This window comes from Hyla sarda, chromosome 13 (genome assembly GCF_029499605.1).
Source record: "Hyla sarda isolate aHylSar1 chromosome 13, aHylSar1.hap1, whole genome shotgun sequence".
NCBI lineage: Eukaryota > Metazoa > Chordata > Amphibia > Anura > Hylidae > Hyla > Hyla sarda.
This window is the reverse complement of record NC_079201.1, coordinates 17,149,966-17,166,428: the sequence shown is the minus strand read 5'-3', so window position 1 is coordinate 17,166,428 and position 16,463 is coordinate 17,149,966. Positions and strand designations below refer to the sequence as shown.

The 16,463-nt window shown below is 45.4% G+C and overlaps 1 protein-coding gene across 11 annotated transcripts in view; it reads left to right on the top strand.

Annotated features, from left to right (window-relative positions):
- Positions 1-16,463, top strand: part of LOC130297468 (uncharacterized) — a 308,752-nt gene that overhangs the window by 17,269 nt on the left and 275,020 nt on the right. Inside the window, exon 1 of one of the 11 annotated variants that reach the window (XR_008849539.1) lies at positions 8,883-8,947. The exons of the other annotated variants lie outside the window; for them this stretch is intronic. The gene's annotated coding sequence lies outside the window, so the exon portion shown is untranslated. Of the gene's footprint in view, positions 1-8,882; positions 8,948-16,463 lie in introns of those variants that run through there. 11 annotated transcript variants of the gene reach the window in all.

Genomic DNA, 16,463 nt, shown 5'->3' with positions numbered 1-16,463 from the left:
GAAGAGGAACCCTCTAGCGTAGTGTTATCCAATCAGTGTGCCTCCAGCTGTTGCAAAACTACAACTCCCAGCATGCCCAGATAGCCAAAGGCAGTGTTTTCCAGCATACAGAGGAGGAAAACTCCCATGGAGGAGACCTCAAGGGCAGTGTTAGCCAATCAGTGTGCCTCCAGCTGTTGCAAAACTACAACTCCCAGCATGCCCGGACAGCCAACGGCTGTCCGGGCATGCTGGGTGTTGTAGTTTTGCAACAGCTGGAGTCAAGCTGATTGGGAAACCCTGACTTAGATAGTCAAGGATAGCATAAGGGATTACCGCAGATTGCATTACAGATTATCTCTTATGGGTTGCAAGCAACTATCTAACAAGAAGAGATATGTTGGGTTTCAATCATGAATATAATACTTTTACTACCGAAGTAAAACACATTATAGTGACAGATCTATATCAGTATCTTCAGATAAGAGAAGATTCTGTCCTCGGTCCGGTCATGTACATACAGTCAGTTGCACTAGTTCCATTGACTTGTCACATAAGGAAATTGAAATGACTGATCATGATACTGTTATAGCACAGAGCAAGCAACGGTGTCACCATATAGTGGAGGAAAAAACAGGGAGTGCAAGTTCACATGAAACAAATGTAGCAGAAGAAAAAAGAATTCTTGCAAAAAGAATGCACATTCCAAAATGAATGGATTCAAAAACCATGCAAGATCTTTATTTAAGTGGTACTCCAATACAGAATAAGGGCTAAGCATTTGATCATGGGGACTCCCAGTGTTCAGATCTCCAGAACGAGGCCCCATTTTCCCCTGTGCATGGTGCTGTGTGTCTGCGTTCTCCATGCACTGTCTATGGGAGAGCTGGAGAAATGCGAGCGCATAGAAAATGCATGGATTGCGTGTCAACGGCCCAGTCTCTTCATTACACACCCCTGTCTTTTCATTACACCTCCTATTTCTTTATTACACACCCCTGTCTCTTCATTATACCCCCTGTCTCTTCATTACACACCTCGCCTCTTCATTACACTCCTCTGTCTCTTTATTACACATCCCTGTCTCTTCATTACACTCCCCTATCTCTTCATTACACTCCCTGCCTCTTCATAACACATCCCTGTCTCTTTATTACACACCTCTGTCTCTTCATTACACTCCCCAGTCTCTTCTTTACACCCCTGTATCTTCATAACACCCCCTGACTCTTCATTACACACTCCCTGTCTCTTCATTACACACCACAACCCTGTCTTTATAACACTCTCTGTCTCTTCATTACACTCCCCCATCTCTTCATTACACACCACACCTCTGTCTCTTCATTACACTCCCCCATCTCTTCATTACACACCACACTCCTGTTTCTTCATTACACATCCTTTCCTTTTCATAACATACCCCTGTCTCTTCATTACACCCCCCCCTTGTCTCTTCATTACACTCCCCTGTCTCTTCATTACTCACCCCTGTCTCTTTATTACTCACGCCTGTCTCTTCATAACACACCCCTGTCTCTTCATTACACATCCTTTTCTCTGCATAACACACCCCTGTCTCTTCATAACACACCCGTCTCTTCATTACGAGAACAAGAAACTATAGGCTATAGCCTGGAATTGTATTTTTTAGAGTCTAATCCAGGTTCTGTTCAGGATCCAACAATGATCAGGTTTGTGTACGGAGGCCTCATGGTGAGCATGCTGTTGTGAGGATCTGGGGAACCATTACATATGATAGTCGGTAACCCCTTGTAGTAATATAAGGGACACTAACAGCTCAGTGATATGTGCAGGACATCCTGCGGCCACATGTGTCACCTCTCATGGCTTCCAACTGGCAGGATAATGCTTGCACATACACAGTAAGATTTTCCCACAACTGTCCCAGCCAGATTACAACATCTCCTTGTCCTGCCTGGTCACCAAATTTATGACCGATCGAGCATTCTTGGTGAGCCAGCATTGGCAACCTAAGAGTGAGCAGAATTTACAGGCCCCACAGTGCCACAGGATGTCATATAGAACCTGTATACCTCCATGCCCAACCATATCTCATCGTGATTCCAGACTAGGGATGTCCAAACAGGAAACTAGAGCAGATGTTTTGCAATGACCTTCAACATAGCCCATTTGCATAGAATGACGCAGAATTGTAGTTCTTGAACAGCGCTAAGTCAGAGCCACTCTGACGAGAAGACATCCAAAGTGCAAGTGTTTTTTTTTTTTTTTTTTTTTATCTAAGAGCCGAGGAACGTGCTCTCGAATCACCCAAAGTGCAAGAAAAAGTGCAAACGTGTTACACTAAAAAAACGTGCACAGAGGATGCGGTCTATCGCAAGCCCTTCTCCTATAGGAGAGAGGCCCCCCAACAAACCTTACCCTTCGCCTCCGGACCAAAAGGTACCTGCGAGGTTCCAGGTTCGATGTCCCTTTTCGCCGAAGCTACTAAGGGACCACAAATACTCCCTGCATCCCCCTTGGCGTTAGCCAAGGTATCTGCCCGCAGAGCCGATAACGGTCAGTACCCGGGAGAGCCAGTGGTTCTTTTCCTGCACCAAACCTTGAGGATAAAAAAAAAAGGGATCCTCAAACTAAGACCCCAATCCATAAGTCATGATGCACTAAAGAGACATTACATAACTTACTGCAACGAAAACCCCCATTTGGTTATTTCAATATATGGTGAAATGCAAATTCCATTCTGAATAAGTAATCCGGAATAGAGTCAATGACAAGAAGTACCATAGCCTCTTGGTACATCATCCGCAAGATGCTTGGGTCTTGGGACCCTATGAGCTCTGTCGATCACCATATCAATCTCAGTGCTGTGTGGAAGGACCATTTTAATAAAGTCCTGCAAGAACTTCTTCAATGCTGATGGTGGTATACTTTCAGGTACACCACGAAATTTAATATTATTTTGGCGGGACCTGTCTTCCAGGTCCGCCATCTTTGCTCTCATTAGCTGTATCTCGTCTTCCACCTCATAGTGGGCATCCAGCAGCTCATTATGCGAGGACACCAACTCTCCCATCTTGTTCTCAATATGATTAACCCTAGATTGCACTTCTATCATATCCCTTTTCACCGTAGACAGCATGGTTGCTACGTCCACGTGTATAGACTGGTGGAGAGCCATGAGCATGTTCTTTAAAGTCACTTCAGTAACTGGGGCGTTAGATGAGGGGTGACTCGCCAAACAATCAGCAATAATAGCATCAGAGCCACTCACCTCCTCCCCGTGCTGTTCGTCCTCTGAATGCAGTCGCTGTCTCTGCTTGGCAGGGCTACCCGAGAGCGGTGAAGCAGGTGCGGAGGCCGGCAGCCCCGCACCGCTCAGCCCACGGCCGCGGCCTCCGGTGCTTAGAAGTGAGCTCCTACCGTCCCGATCTTCCGGTATAGGGCTCGGGGGTGCAGACGCGCTCCTCCGGGTGTCGTCTCGAGAGGAGGGTTGCGCCTCTTTATGTCTCCGTGAGCTCGCTGACTCCACACCAGCAGGAGAGCGCGGGCCCACGCCATCTTGGAAATCTCCCGGGTCTGCAGCGAGGTAGAAATCCGTTAGTTTGCGGAGTCTGGGGTTCGCCTTTCCTCTCCTTCTGGTTCTAGAAGACATCTTGCAATGGAAAAGGTGGGTTTGGCGTAGAAATCCCGCTTATAGTTGGCAATAAGTCGCTGTAGTTGCTTGCAGTGCACGGAGCTCTCTGATCAAGCGGCCATCTCTGGCAAGCGCCAAGCCACGCCCCCACGTACCATAGCCTCTTGTCCACGGAAACTAAATAAAATTGTGTTTCTTCCCTTTCTTTATAGAAGAAGAAAAATCACCATGAGGTGGAAGTCTTACATTTATAACACTACTGGGCCCGAAATCAGAGACAATGCAGTTCAATAGCGAGACATCGGCGGATGATCATTGACCCAAAATAATAGGAAAAATAATGTGTGGACCATTTTTTATATTTTTTTTTTCAAAAACATTATAGAAAATGTTATTGTCCGGGTTCGTTAATATGCAAATTATAGTAAATATTATTGTCCAGGTTCGTTAATATGCAAATTTTGTTTGGCAACAAATCAACTACCTCCAAAGGCAGTGTTTACCAACCAGTGTGCCTCCAGCTGTTGCAAAACTACAACTCCTAGCATGCCCAGCAGGCTAATGCTGTGTTCACACGCTGCAGCTAAGTAACAGTACTGCTGCTAATTATTGCTTGCCTTTTTTGTTGCAAATGACCAAAATCACAATAAAAATTGTGTTTTAAGGCAATTATGCAAATTTCTGTAAAGTGCGCCATTTTTACTGCAACTTCGGTCATTTGCGGCAAAAATGTTTACAGTGTTAAGCTGCAGTACAGCCGAAGGCTGTGTTCATGTGCTGCGGCTAATTACCGCATGCCGAAATTGCTGTAAAAAATGTTGAGTTTTACCGCCATTATGCAAATTGCGTCATAATTACAATGATTGCAGTCACTCTCTGCAAAAAAAAAAAACAAATTCAGTAATTAGCTGTGGTAGCGCTAATTAGCCGTGGCGTGTGAACAGAGCCCAAGAAAAAAAAAAAAGTTTTACTGTCAATATGCAAACTGGGGTGAAGATGCACCATTTTTACAGCGATTGTGGTCGTTGTGCGCCAAAAACGCATGTGGTGATTAGCTGCGTTACTGCCTAAGAGTCAAATTGTAATTGTTTTTATAGTGTCATTTATTAATAACTGTTATGTGTGAACAATTAAGGGTGGATGGATCCCTTTACAATTCGCAACAACAGACGCAGTGTGCATAGTACGGTAAAAAAAACGATACTATTGTCAGACTTCCAGAAATCCGATAGTATCAACATTTGGAAGTGTGAACTGCGGCACCAAAACATTTTGGAAAAGCAACAGCGAACAGTTATCACAGTGTGAGGATGACTACGGGTGACTGGTATAGTTCTAATAAAGAACCTTAAATGTTCTATAATACAATTTCTAGGTAATTAATTGCCATTGTAACTGGCTGCTTTTTATGGGGGATTAAATCCACAGGGACCATCTGAAAAGGAGTTTACACAGACGGATCCTATGTGAGAAGATTGAAGCCACATCCCCCACCCCGGCTCGCCGCATCTTGAAGTCATATTTTTTCAGTCTGGGATTCTGGGAGTCCATTCATAGTTGCTGTATACGGAATAAGATGTGATTAACCAAATCTTCTTATGTCAGCAGATGATGATGAAGCAGAAAGGGCTAATTTCCACTTATCCAACAAACAGCTGTCCATAAACATGTTTATCCCCTACCAGGGCTACAGACAGACCACTCCGGCCTATATTTCATATGCTAAGATCAAAGCCATGGATTTCTCTGTGATTTATTTAAAGCGGCAGGAAATGTGGAGCTTCTGTTGTGGAGATTGTTTCTTCTTCTGCATTGCTGACAGAACTTGCCTATAACCCCCCCATATCCTTAGAGGTGAAGCGGGATGTTTTTGAGCCAAATGCAAATATTGTTACCAGCAATCTATGACCATTTTTAATGGCACTCTCTTCATCTATGTGGCAGAAGGTCTTTGGAACCCCAACAAGACCAGTTTCCAAACTTGCATTCTTACAATGATAATCCTTAAAGGGGTACTCTGCCCCTAGACATCTTATCCCCTATCCAAAGGATAAGATGTCTGATTGCGGGGGTCCCGTCACTGGGGACCCCTGGGATCTCGGCTGCAGCACCCCAGACATCTGATGCACGGAGCGAACTTCGTGACGTCACGTTCACGCCCCACTCTTGATGTCACGGCCGTGCCCCCTCAATGCATATATATCTCCTATAGACTTGCAATGAGAGGCGTGGCGTCACGAGCCTCCGGCGCTGAACCCGATGCTCTAAATGAAGGCCGGCTGCAGCATGGAGATCGCAGGGGTCCCCAGCGGCGGGACCCCTGCAATCAGATATCATATCCCCTATCCTTTGGATAGGGGATAAGATATCGAGAGGCGGAGTACCCCTTTAATGTTGGGCTTGGTCCACATGACCATCAGTGGTCCAGTTCAGAGCTCCTTCATGCAACGCTATTCTTCTAATCAAAACGGCAGACACCACAACAGGACCCAATGGGCCCGTTTTAAGTTAATGGGGTTCACCGAGCACAGTTATTATCATTGTAAGCGGAAGCCATTGTGGTGAGGGTGTGATGAGGCAGATGTTATTACCCTAGGGGAAGATGGCATTAACCCCTTGTATTCGTGACGCCAGGGCGTGGTTAACCTCTGCACCACCCGAGGTATGGCGGCTGGATCCTGGGCTAGGCGCAGGGCAAATAATGACTCTGATTCCAAGTTACGGAATAACGGCAGCTTTACTGAGGCAGACAGATAGAATAGTCTTTACAGCTCAGTTAGGCCCAAGGAGGTGACCAGTGACTTCAGGGACTTGAGGGCTCGCTGGGACATGTAGTGGACTTGGACTGAATACTGCAGGCCCACGCTAAATTTAGACAGATTTGACTGACTTGACTAGGACTCACTAGACTTCACGCCTTATGTAGCTTACCAGGCTTTGACGTTCACCAGTGGGGCACTTGGTGATGGAAGCATGGCTGCGTGACTAGGCCTTGGGTCTCCTCAGGACACCAGACACTCTCAGGTCTTGACTGAACCTCAGCAAGCTCTAGACTAGAACTCAAGAGCAGAACTCCCTAGGCTAGCTCCTCCCTTAGTTTATATAGGAGGACTTTTGGAGGGGTCCCATAGGTCACCCCACAAGTCACCTGGTCACTGACACCTCCCCTGGTTACATGACCTGGTAACAACATTTAAAGGCGTATGAACATTATAAAGACAATCTCATACATAACATAAGGCACTTATTAACCATTTAAGATACACATAATGAGGGTGGACTCAGGGGTCACTGAAATAGAGCCCGCCACACAGGACAGAAAGGGTACAGGAGTGCAACTCCTGTACTTGGCTACCACACCATGAAGACGGTGTAAATTAAGCCTGAATTATGTTTCTAAGAGCCAATTCATGCTGAGAAATTACACCAGGAACAGAATCTGCTTGCAGCACCTTCCCATTACTGTCAATGGAATTCCGTTGCACAGTTCACACAATGGATATTCAAGAGTGGAACATGTTTTGTGGAATTCCGCACAGACGTGCGCCATCCCCATTGATGGCAATGCAGTCTGCCTAAAATTCATATCGGTGGCGCCTGCTGCGCTCGAAAAACCTTGGTATATGTAGCATCTAGATAAATATTACCCATGGTATTATGTAAATATGGGCAATACTAGTCTTTTATATGTTTAAAAAAACATATAAAAATAATATATATTCAGAATACAGGAAGTGGGGGTATGGTTGACATTAGGAAAACAGATTAGGACAATATTAGACTCAGGTCCTACTGATGAAGTGGCTAGGTTAAGCAGTTAAATGTGCCAGGTTCAGTCCCCTGGTGGAGGCTATCTTCATTTCCTCCTCATACCCTGCCTTGGGTTTAGTCACATATATTTACTTTTTCTTTTTCTAATATTTTTTCAGACTTTTCTCCCTTTTTTTTGAGATTGGGACTACAGGTTATTGGAAATTTTTTGTTACCTTGGCATTTTTGAATTTTAGCTATCAAGTTTTAATGAGGTGCCTGATGAAGCTGTGCATGCACAGCGAAATGCGTTGCATGTTGGTTGCTAAAGGTACATGTCACTCTACTCCAGTGAAAGCTTTTTGATCCTAACCAGTGCTGTTTTAATTCCTGGTTCTTCTGAGTACTCTTGCTACTAAGTTTTAATGAGGGAACTTTGCTTTTGCTTTGTAGTACTTTAGGTGGAAAAAAAATTGCTCATCAGAGGTACGTCTCCCTGTGTAAAAGGGGATGAGCGTCCAACGGATAGGGCTTCACAAACGATCAAGCAATCATTTGTGTGGTATTTGCACTGCGTTGTAATAGATCTACGAGACCGGCACTTGCTTGCAATGCGTTGTAATAGGGCCCTCACTTTGCATGTTGAATGGGCATCTTGGCATGTGGACTTTAAGATTAAAGGAGAACTTCAGTGAAAAAAAAATTCAAATCAAATGGTGGCAGAAATTCTACAGATTTGTAAATTACTTCTTTATAAAAAATCTGCTGCTGTATGCTCCACAGGAAGTTGTGTAGTTCTGTCTGTCAAGTCTGACCACATTGCTCTTTGCTGACACCTAGGTCTGTGTCATGAACTGTCCAGAGCAGGAGAGGTTCACTATGTGGATTTGCTCCTGTTCTGGACAGATCCTGACACGGACAGAGGTGTCAGCAGAGAGCACTGTGGTCAGACTGAAAAGAACTACACAACTTCCTGTGAAGCATACAGCAGCTGAAAAGTACTGGAAGGATTAATATTTTTATATAGAATTAATTTACAAATCTTTTTAACTTTATGTCACAAGTTGATTTGAACATTTTTTTTTTCCACCAGAGTACCCCTTTAATTTCATAGATTGGAAATTGGATGTATGATTTTGAATAGAACACGTCCATGTGTTTGCTGAAATACACCTTCCGTTGGGTTTTCTGCAATGTCTACTTCTAAGGGTCTTCTTGCTTTCACTTACCTTTATGGTAGGTTCGGACAGGAAATGCTAATCTATATTTTTAACACCAGTAGTCTCCAAACTATGGGCCTCTAGATGTTGCCACTGTTATACATATATGTGGAATACAAACCTTATGGAGGAGATTTATCAAAACCTGTGCAGAGGAAAAGTTGCTGAGTTGCCCATAGCAACCAATCAGATCGATTCTTTCATTTTGCAGAGGCCTTGTTAATAATGAAAGAAGCGATCTGATTGGTTGCTATGGGCAACTAGGCAACTTTTCCTCTGGACAGGTTTTGATAAATCTCCCACTTTGAGAATACAAAAGCTTCTGCTCCATCGTCTAAACCTAGGAAAGTTGAGTGTTCTCTTGTGGCACATATACTAGGTAAGCGCCAACATTTGTTTCTGATTAAATAAATATGGGTAATGTAGAAGGTAGTAAAGGTTGGCGTTACGAACAGGAAGATTCCCATTCCTATTTTTAGCCAGTTAACCTGGATAATTTATAAAAAAAAATTCATGCAGAATATAGCTACAAATTGGATATTTAGTACCTCTGCTCTTCTATAAAATAATGTTAAATCTCTGTGGGATTTGCAGACAAGGGCACAGTTACGCTCTGCCACAGACAGCAAACTGGGCAGTACCAGTCTTAGAACACGCAAAAAAAGTGGAGAAGGGGTTACAGAGCAGAGCAGATGTTCAGCATTTGTAAAGTATCTGGTTTTGTGCCAGGAAGGCACCGGAGGGGCCAAGAGATCGAAAATTACCACCTGCCGCTGGAACCTCAGCTTATATATTAGCAGATAATAAACTGAGCATCCCTCCTGGAAAATACAGAGCCAGATGCACAGGAATGAGATATATGGAGTGAAAATAGAGTGTGTGTGAGAGAAGAAGGGCTATGGGTATAAAGACAAGTGGAAATGGCATGATGGCATCATACAGGGCGGATTAAGACTTGTGGACGTGCATTCACGAATGCTCATTTGTATACATTAAGCGCACTGAATGGATATTTTTCCACAGTTCCTTATGGATCAGCCATGTAGATTATATTCATTTTGAGTTTCGAAAGAGAATTTGTTTTCGGAATTTTTTATAATGCAAACCGTATTCAGATATTCAATTTATCATCAGCTTTAAAGGGGTACTCTGCCCCTAGACATCTTAGCCCCTATCTAAAGGATAGCAGCACCCGTCGATCATTTAGAACGCTGGGTGCGGGCCGGTGCTGCCTAGGCCACGCCCCCTTGTGATGTCACACCCGCCCCCTCAATGCAAGTCTAGGGGAGGGGGCGTGGCGGCTGCCACGCCCCCTCCCATAGACTTGCATTGAGGGGGTGTTGCTGTAACGGACAATCATGGCCGCCAGCACCTAGCGTTTAAAACAATTTGTTCTTAACACTGGGGCAGCGAAGTACCCTTTAAAGGAAATCTGTCATCAGAATCACCCGCACTAAACCTGTTACACAGGCTTGTAGTGCGGGTGATCCTGATTAAAACGCTCCTTACCTGGTTAAAAATGGTTCAGCGCTTCTTAAGATATCTATATTTTTAGTTTTCTGTTATTCCCTGGCTTGGGACTCAGTGGGAGGTCTTATCATCTGGGACTCGGCCACACGTCATTCTAGCTGGGCGGAGCTGCCGCCCGGCTCATGAATATTCATGAACTTATCCTCCTGGTCGAATTCTTCTTTCTCGGTCTGTTTGTGAATAAATACACCCTCCGTCCCTCCCTTCCTCCCACCCCCGGCTTTTCACTTATGCAGCCCGTCTGGAGGGGCAAGCTGTGCATAACTAGCTTGCCCCCTGACTGGTGAGCAGTTAAGGGGTTAAGAAATGTACAGGCAATGTTTTAGCCCCCTCCCCCACCTGTAAAACTTGCCAGTGGCTATAGTGGTATGTCCCATGGGTGGGGGGGAAGGAGTGCACCAATCAGGGGTTCAATAGTTTCCCGGGCTTTCAGGGGCCCTCCCCTGGGTATTTATAGCTGTGGTGCCTCCCTTCCCCCCTCAATCTGCCCAGGACCCGGAGTTTTGCCCTCCCTCCCTTTTTTGTATCTCTGTTTATTGTAAGTCACAGCTTGGCGGTAAGAAGACGGTGAAAGCGGGGTCAACCCGGGGTAGACCTCCACACAGGACGGTGTGGCAGCACCTCTCGGGTTGGTAAGAAGCCAATCGGTGTCTTTGTTACAGTTAAATTGTTATTTATATAAGTAATTTTATAAATAAAGCTGTGGCCGATTCCCACCCACGGAAAAGTTAAATTGTTGTTGTGTCAGTTATTATTTAATTATTTATTGTAGTAAGGGGGAGGGGTAGATATAGCCTGCTAGGAGCTAATTGGGTCTCAACAGTCTTCTTACTTGTATAGGGCCGCAGCTTGAGTGAAGCCGGGGGGAGAACGCCGCTTCCGGGTGTACGGAATGCGGCTCATGCGCGGCCCTCCACACCAGACCAAGAAAGAAGAATTAGACCAGGAGGATAAGTTCATGAATATTCATGAGCCGGGCGGCAGCTCCGCCCAGCTAGAATGACGTGTGGCCGAGTCCCAGATGATAAGACCTCCCACTGAGTCCCAAGCCAGGGAGTAACAGAAAACTAAAAATATAGATATCTTAAGAAGCGCTGAACCATTTTTAACCAGGTAAGGAGCGTTTTAATCAGGATCACCCGCACTACAAGCCTGTGTAACAGGTTTAATGCGGGTGATTCTGATGACAGATTTCCTTTAAAGCAGGGTCCTCCAACATAATTGATAAACAAAAGTGTACAACAATCGACCATACTGTTAAAAGCACTGACAGGTGAATGAAGAAGAATTCTTTTATTGGTTTACGCGGTGCTGTACACTCTAATTGGTCCCTGTCACCAATGGGGCTCCCAATCTAAATTCACCTATATTTATTTTTTGTATGGGAGGCAACCTGAATACCAGGAGGAAACCCACTCAAACACGTGGAGAACATACAAACTTGTTGCAGTGAAATGCTAAATATCAGATACCTAGTTACAATGGTGCCTGTCTTGGGGTAGGATATCTTAGGCAGCAAGTGAACAGTAAGTAAACATTCACACTACAAAATTTCCAGCCGAAAATCCGCAGAAGAAAATCCGATGCAGCAGGCTCCCATTGTGTTCAATGGGATTCTGCATCAATGGGATTCCACAGCACTATTCACACTACAGAGTTTCTGTTGCGGACGTTCCAACACGGAAATTCCGGATCCCAGACGCCACAAAAAAATGAACATGTTTAATCTTTTGTCTGGGAAATGCATTGCTGTCGATGGAGACGGAGGATTTCCAGCTGGTCATCTCAGCAGAGCCGCCCGTAAAAAAATACATAGTCAAGGGGTCATCTGTGGACACTCGTGCAGTTATCTCCAACCCAGTCTTCAAGGCCCACCAACATTCTGGGTTCTTTTTAGTTACTCCATTGGAATAGGGAAAAATTCAAATCCTGGACTGTTGGTGTGGCTTGAGGACTGGGTTGGGGACCTCTGCTCTATACCACTCATATAATTATCTGGACTGTTGGTGGCCTTGAGGTCTGGGTTGGGGACCTCTGCTCTATACCACTCATTTAATTATCTGGACTGTTGGTGGCCTTGAGGACTGGGTTGGGGGCCTCTTTTCTATGCCACTGATATAAAGATCTGGACTATTGGTGGCCTTGAGGACTGGGTTGAGGACCTCTGCTCTATACCACTCATATAAAGATCTGGACTGTTGGTGGCCTTGAGGACTGGGTTGGGGACCTCTGCTCTATACCACTCATATAAAGATCTGGACTGTTGGTGGCCTTGAGGACTGGGTTGGGGACCTCTGCTCTATACCACTCATATAAAGATCTGGACTGTTGGTGGCCTTGAGGACTGGGTTGGGACCTTTGCTCTATACCCCTTATATAAAGATCTGGACTGTTGGTGTCCTTGAGGACTGGGTTGGGGACCTCCGCTCTATACCACTCATATAAAGATCTGGACTGTTGGTGGCCTTGAGGACTGGGTTGGGACCTTTGCTCTATACCCCTTATATAAAGATCTGGACTGTTGGTGTCCTTGAGGACTGGGTTGGGACCTCTGCTCTATACCACTCATATAAAGATCTGGACTGTTGGTGTCCTTGAGGACTGGGTTGGGGACCTCCGCTCTATACCACTCATATAAAGATCTGGACTGTTGGTGGCCTTGAGGACTGGGTTGGGGACCTCTGCTCTATACCACTCATATAAAGATCTGGACTGTTGGTGGTCTTGAGGACTGGGTTGTGGACCTTTGCTCTATACCACTCATATAAAGATCTGGACTGTTGGTGACCTTGAGGACTGGGTTGGAGACCTCTGCTCTATACCACTCATATAAAGATCTGGACTGTTGGTGGTCCTTGAGGACTGGGTTGGAGACCTCTGCTCTATACCACTCATATAAAGATCTGGACTGTTGGTGGTCTTGAGGACTGGGTTGAGGACCTCTGCTCTATACCACTCATATAAAGATCTGGACTGTTGGTGGCCTGGAGGATTGGGTTGGGGACCTCTGCTCTATACCACTCATATAAAGATCTGGACTGTTGGTGGTCCTTGAGGACTAGGTTGGAAACCTCTGCTCTATGGGATGTCAATCAAGTCCGACCTGCATGACTATTCATTTGTGCCTAGGTGACCAGTGTTGGTAATGGATTTGGTGGAACCACAATGGTAGTGCGATTTTTTCTTTCGTAATGTTAGGTCAATGTTTCTCAACCAGTGTGCCTCCAGCTGTTGAAAAACTACAACTACCAGCATGCCCGGATAGCCAACGGCTGTCCAGGTATGCTGGTAGTTGTAGTTTTGCAGCAGCTGGAGGCACACTGGCTGGGAAACACCAGCTTAGGTCATCAACCTTCCTATCCAAGACAAGTTATGTACAATATTGCTATTGCACTGAATTGATATCACTAGACGGATTTGTCTGGCGATTAGGAAAAATTGGCGCTTAGTTCTAATCCGAAAATACGTTCCATCAATAGGTAAGCGGAGGTTGAAATAGGTGCCCCATAAATCGGCTACATCTTCATCACTCCATCATTGCGGTCTTGTTTACAAGGTGTATTCGCCGTACACAATGATTTTAGCAGCGCAGATGCCAGATGTCGTAAATAATTCACCGTCCTGGCCACCGACTCCCAGGTTAGAATATTATTTCTGAGCCAAAAAAGCGCAGCTCACACTGCATCTGGCCGGGGAGCCCATGATTGTACATATTGAGCTCAATGTACTGACAACATGATCTCAATGTTTTACAGTGAGTGGGTTGTAGGGATGTCTCCCGGGGACACAACATGCATTCCGATGGTAGAGTCACATTACAGAGATACAACACAAATACAAGATGGTTATTGACATATAAGACGAATAAAAGGAGTACTGTACATAAGAATTACATAGTATGCCATTCAGGCCAAACATATTTAAACTTGTGTAAAGGGGTGCTGTGGTGTTCTGAACACGGAAGCTTGGAGCTTACATGTTGGTGATGTCACGCCATGCCCCCCTCCGTTATTTCTATGGGAGAGGGTGTGACGGCTAGTACATAGCCGTCACTCACGCCTCCTCCCATAGACATGAATGGAGGGGGCATGGTGGCTGTGGTCGCCCTTCATCCGCCACGTAAGTCTCTAGAGAATGAATGGAGCAGTGGCTGCACATGCTCGCTGCTGCTCCATTCATTCAGAGGCCATCTGAACCTCTGTTGTAATCCCTGCTCATTCTGTGTTTTGGAGCCCAGTGATTGACAGCCAGCTCTGTGTGAGTGTGCTGCATGCAGATGATTGTCAGTAACTGATTAGGACTGCCCACTGGACTCCTAGGCCCAGATTGAACAAAAGTTAAATGAATAAAGTTATACTGAATCTTTTCCCATAAAACTAGATATAATTTGCTCAGCTCCTCTTGCTCTATAACATGATACCTGCAGATTATACTGAATTGTATAAATCATCCGTTCAGCTCCTCCTACTCTATAACATGTTACCTGCAGATTGTACTGTATTGTATATGTCATCTGCTCAGCTCCTTCTGCTCTACAACATGATACCTGCAGATTGTACTGTATTGTATATATCATCTGTTCAGCTCCTCCTGCTCTATAACATGATACCTGCAGATTGTACTGTATTGTATATATCATCTGCTCAGCTCCTCCTGCTCTATAACATGATATTTGCAGATTGTACTGTATTGTATATATCATCTGTTCAGCTCCTCCTGCTCTATAACATGATACCTGCACATTATACTGTATTGTATATATCATCTGCTCAGCTCCTCCTGCTCTATAACATGATACCTGCAGATTGTACTGTATTGTATATGTCATCTGCTCAGCTCCTCCTGCTCTATAACATGATCCCTGCAGATTGTACTGTATTGTATATATCATCTGCTCAGCTCCTCCTGCTCTATAACATGATACCTGCAGATTATACTGTATTGTATATATCATCTGCTCAGCTCCTCCTGCTCTATAACATGATACCTGCAGATTGTACTGTATTGTATATATCATCTGCTCAGCTCCTTCTGCTCTATAACATGATATCTGCAGATTATACTGTATTGTATATATCATCTGCTCAACTCCTCCTGCTCTATCACATGATACCTGCAGATTGTACTGTATTGTATATATCATCTGCTCAGCTCCTCCTGCTCTATAACATGATCCCTGCAGATTGTACTGTATTGTATAAATCATCTGTTCAGCTCCTCCTGGTCTATGACATTATGCTGACAAATTGATCTGCTTGTTCAACATGACAGGTTCTGCAGACCTGTCAGCAGAATAGTATAGGTGTAAATGAGTACTGGATAATGACTGGATAGGGCTAGTGATCACTATTCTGGACATTCCTTTTTATATCCATATTCCTTTTCATTACTGAGATACATTTTAAACCTTTTTGTTATTATGCAAATTAGGTTGAAATGCCCAGGGGGCCTTCCCTAACTAGTAAGAGTCAGAGTAAGTCCAGCCCATGTCTTCTTTATTATCACCCACTGGCCCACTTGTATTCACCCACCCTGTTTGACTGACAACCACTAGATCAGGGGTCCTCAAACTACGGCCCGCGGGCCACATGCGGCCCGCGGAGCGCATTTACCCGGCCCGCCGGGTGTTTTTGCCTTAGGACATCCCTGTGTTCCGAAAGATGCTTTCGGAACACAAGGATGCCTCTGTGAAGTCCCTGCGGCCCGCGTTTACTTTAACAACGCGGGGACCGCCGGGAGCAGGCGCACGCAGCGACGTCACTGACGTCCCATGCGTGCGCCCATGGCAACCGAGCGCGGAGCAGCGGAGAAGAAGCAAGGACGCGCGCGCTGGTAGTAGGTAAGTGTTTACCAGCGGCGCGTCCCTTCGGTGTTCTGACCACTGATCCTCCGGTCCTGCTATGGCCGGACCCGAGGAGCGGTGATCGGAACACTGAAATGGGGCAGTACACAGGCATACAGCCTCCAGCCATACTTTATGGCTGGAGGCTGTATGCCTGTGGGGGAACATACTGCCAACGTAATTTGGGGGACTATACTGCCAGCCTAATGTGGGGGAACATACTGCACCTAATGTGGGGGAACTATACTGCCAACCTAATGTGGGGGAACTATACTGCACCTAATGTGGGGGAACATACTGCACCTAATGTGGGGGAACATACTGCACCTAATGTGGGGAACTATACTGCACCTAATGTTGGGGAACATACTGCACCTAATGTGGGGGAACATACTGCCAGCCTAGTGTGGGGGACTATGCTGCACCTAATGTGGGGGAACTATACTGCACCTAATGTGGGGGAACATACTGCACCTAATGTGGGGAAACATACTGCCAGCCTAGTGTGGGGGACTATACTGCA